Here is a 4,818-nt window from a genome sequence, read left to right on the forward strand (position 1 = left end):
GCACAGGTAGAAAGAGGCGCAGAAGTAGGCGCAGGTATCCAGGTAGACACAGGTGAACGGGTAGAGAGATGTACATTGGTAATGACAACTGCAGAGGCAGGGGCTACAGAGAAACAAATTAGATAGCGAAAGAACCCTACCCTTACGTATCGCCCATGAACAGCGGTTGGATTCTGCAGCCGCGTAGAACCTGTTGCCAGACTAATGCAAAACCACAGTAACCATGCTGCGTAGTTGTAGGTGTGCAATGCGTTATAACCTAATGAGTTCGGTGCGAAACTACAAGGATTCTACTCACCTTTCTAACAATAGTGGGATACCAGAAACGGCGATTTGAGAATGTATCTAATACTGGCTATTTGTTCTCGCTGTTTTTCTCGCTCTAGCGCTCTTTCTCTCTCGCACACACACACACACACACACACACACACACACACACACACACACATGCGCGCGCACGATTTAGCCGTAGAAAACGAGAGAAATAGAGACGCGGAGGGAGAGCCTTAGAGAAGGCAAACTCAACGCGAATCTCGAGAATAAGTTCATACCGGTGTGGCGAATCACATAATTACGTAACTGAAGGCACTGATGACGCACGTGCGCAGGTACCTGTCAGGTGCGTAGATGCGGCAGACGCTGCGCTTCACTGCTCATCATGATGACTCATCAACGCGCTGGTGAGATCTGTAAGCAGCAGGGCCACACGAGGCTACGGACGCGTTCCACGCCGACTGCTGTCTATAGGCCATCATTATATCTAGTTATCGCGACATTCATTCTTCTCCGTTATGACCCTGAATGCACATACGTACCATTTATGTTGTACTGTATGAGTTATGTTGCAGTATATAATGGCAGTATTGCGAGGAAATGCAATCAGTAGAACACGTGTATCACAGTAGCACTCATATACAGTACTGCAATAGAGTGCTCCATCTTGGAGTGCGCTCTCATCTTATTTTCATTGTGTAACTCTGCTGCTGCTTTTGTTGTTGTTGCTGCTGTTGTTATTGTTGTTGTTGTTGTTGCTGCTGCTGCTGTTGCTGTTTTGTTGTTGTTGCTGCTGTTGTTGTTGTTGTTGTTGTTGTTGCTGCTGCTGTTGTTCTTATTGTTGCCGACGCTACTGCTGTTGCTGTTAATGTTATTGCTGTCGTCGTCGTCCTCTTTGTTGTTGTTGTCGTCATCGTCGTCGTCGTCGTTGTTGTTGTTGTTGCTGTTGTTGCTTGTGGTGTTGTTGTTAGCACGCACAAGATGAACAGGCCGACATACCTCGCAACTAATTTAGCTCGTGGATATGCGAAACCACGTATGGCCTCGCACCCCAGGCGTCGCATCCTGTCTTGCAGCCAATATTGTGACATTACTAGTTATTACTCTGCAGCCTCTATATGGCTATCTATGTCATCTCTATATGTTTAGCTTAGTTGGCTTGTAATGAGATTTTCATGCCAGAAATGGTCGGCGATTTTTTCACAATGATTTCCTCCCAAATTTCACTCATTCATTCTACGTCGAATAAGCTATTCATGTTACATTAGTCGGTTTCTGTGCGATATATAAAGATCTTATCAAAACTATCAGTTAATGCCAACGCGCCATATATAGTACAGGCTTAGGTACGATAGCGAGAATATAATTATCACACCGTGTACGGAATCTACGGATACTACGTACATGCAACTGAATGACAAGTGGACGTGCATTTGCGCCGGTCCTTATTGTATGTGCGTGGCGTTGATTTGTGATTTGTGATTGTGATTTGCCGTGCGCATAACTCGATGAAGACGTCACATATAAGCAATCATGAAGACCACAGGCCTACGTGTCATCTCACGACGTCAGGCATGATTCTATTCTATAACTATAGTGGAGTGTGTGTGTGTCCATGTATTCAGGCCGCCTCTCAAGGAGAATACGGTTGATAACGCGTGTTTTGTTCGTAATCTCAGACGTTCTGCACGTCTGTGTAAGCGTATCTAGGCACGTAAGCCGGGGCTTTTAAGGATTTAACGAATTCCAAACCGAAAACGGTGACCCATATTTTTATTTGAATGCCAGTCAGCAGGTTAGTGAACCTGCATTTCTACGAGCCGGCAACAGCTGGGACCTATATATGAGAACTTTCTTTTGTATTAAGGGCATGACAATTACATATATATATATATATATATCCCCCTCTCCCTCTATACAAATATTTTCTTTCGTTTTCACGCACACACACAAATTATTTCGGTTATCATATAACCATCAACAATACCCCCACAGAGAAAGGAATCCCCTGCAGACATGCATGTTAGAATACACGTAAATCTGCACGACTACTAACTACGAACTAATATCTATGGAAACATGGGCTATCAGAGCATAGACCACTAACTATAGTCATCACGCAAATGAGTCGAGCTTCCAGCAATAAGATGAGTACATATGAAGAGCTGGCCAGAAATGGTTGACAGCCCAGAGTAACATACAAACGCGTGAGCTTATATTTTGTGCTCTTCATTCGCCACGTATAGTTTCTGCATTGATGTGGCTTTGCCGGCTGGATATCAGGAAACGTAAATGTAATAACGGATGACGATATTACTTTCGCATCCGGGTGCTGCAATAACAATTCAGAAACCCTGTCGTATATTGTGTGTCACACAGTTGCTATAGAGACGGTGCATATATACATCTCATTTCCCTCTGCACAACCCAACGTTCGATTACTGACAGTATATATATTATGGTTATATGTCTCACGTCAAACATAGCGTGTGCGAACACAATTATTTCCCACAATACACGGGACGAGACAATTTGGCAGACGATAATTACGGAGTTATTCTAGTTGTCCCGTATATATAACACTTGAGGCTAATAGCGAACATATAATAATACGGTGGGAGAAGATACACCGGTGCATTCTGCATATGTAACGGCAGCATTAACAGACAGAAAACTGTATTTGTACGTTTTTTGCATGTCGTGTGATCATCGAAGCCGCAAATGAGCAAAAAATAAGCAATGATGCAAAGAAAACCGAGAAATGAAGCGAAATACAGCTGAAATATGATTCGGGCAAAACTAAACATTACCACAGACAAATTTGTACAGTGACACAGAAACTTGTGGATAATATCCTACGGACAAAGCTTAGCAATGGCGCTGACAAATTAGAACCATGGCACAGAAATTTGGAAACAATACCAGAGACAAAACAAAGCGATCGTGCAGACAAATTTGAACTATGGCCCAGAAACGTGTCAGACAATAGAGTACCGAAGTGTGACGTCACGGTGGCATGACAACGAACCCATTAGTTCTACACAACCCACTGGCTCCATAACATTAACTGCGTGAAAATGTTGTGCGTACGTAAAACACGAGTGTGTGCGCTGCAGACAGCGGTAAAGCATCGGTATCAAGTCGATCTTACAATATTTAATTAATTAATTATTTTTTTGAATTGTTTTTTTTGAATTGTTTTTTTTCGTTGCTTTTGACTTCCATCCTTTGGAAATTTATAAAAACTGCAATAATGACTCGCAATAATGATGGTTACAATCGGGTACAAAACACGACACGCAGTTAATGTTATCAGAGCTAGCATATGATTGTGTAGAACCAGTGGGTTCGTTGTCATGCCACCGTGACGTCATCACTTCGTAGCTCTATAACGTTGACTAAATTGAGCAATGGCCCAGACAAATTTGAACTATGACCCGGAAAACTGTGGACAATAACAGAGACGAAATAAAACCAAACAGTTGCTGCGGATAAATTTGAACAAGGACAGACATAAAAAATTGTACAATGCTACAGACACGGCTGAGAAATGACGCAGACAAGTTCAAAAGAGGTCGCAAACAAAGTTGAACTACGAAGCAGACAGTAATGACGCAGAGAAAAAAATTACTGCGCATGAGCAGACACAACGCTATTTGAACAGCGAGGAATGGCGGCCACACGTCGTCAGACGTCAGAACGATCAAGATGGGGCTGTAATCTTGCGTGTATTAGCAAGATAGCTGCTCGGCTTCCGCTAGTAGCTCTTCGACGAAGTAAAATTCGCGAACTATTTCTTGCCCGCGAGGCTGAATACGATACGATCAGCACCGCGCGAGTTTTGACAATGACGTGTATTTGCCGGATGCTAGCAACGAGGAAATTCACGCGACGCAGATATTGCAAAACAGGCGAAACAGGTTTTAACGTGACGAGATCATTTATAACTTTTATTGTCGGTCCATGCGACTAGACGCCAACAATCCTCTCAAAGAGAGCTAGAATAGGATAATAACATCGTAGCATCGTAGTACAGATAGAAGAAAACGTCGTCGGCAGACGACCTCGAACAAATATCATTCGTAAACAACATCAACATTAAGCGCCCAGCGACGCTTCACGCATGCGCGCGCGCCCAGCCGCGTCCGTTCACGATAGTTCAGCTATACCTCATGGGTTTAGCAGGGGCAAAGGAGCGCGCGCGCACACCGGACATGTGATAACAGCAATTAGCATTGCCGCTAGCGATTCCGCTGAGGTATGATGATGATGATAGAGGGCGTAGCGATCGTATGCCGCGATGATTCGATGCGAGTTTCCGCTGCTTCCACTACTAGCGCGCATGAGTGACCTTCAAGCAGCGAGTACATGCCGTCCAGAGGAAACGATGGGCAGACCCGCATAGCTCTGAAGCAACGTAGCTGTCGCTCTACCGCGTAGGTGGGGATGTGTGTGTGTGTGTGTGTGTGTGTGTGTGTGTGTGTGTGTGTGTGTGTGTGTGTGTGTGTGTGTGTGTGTGTGGTGTGGTGTGTGTGTGTGTGTGTG

This window comes from Priapulus caudatus, unplaced genomic scaffold, assembly GCF_000485595.1.
Source record: "Priapulus caudatus unplaced genomic scaffold, Priapulus_caudatus-5.0.1 Scaffold406, whole genome shotgun sequence".
In the NCBI taxonomy this organism is placed as follows: domain Eukaryota; kingdom Metazoa; phylum Priapulida; class Priapulimorpha; order Priapulimorphida; family Priapulidae; genus Priapulus; species Priapulus caudatus.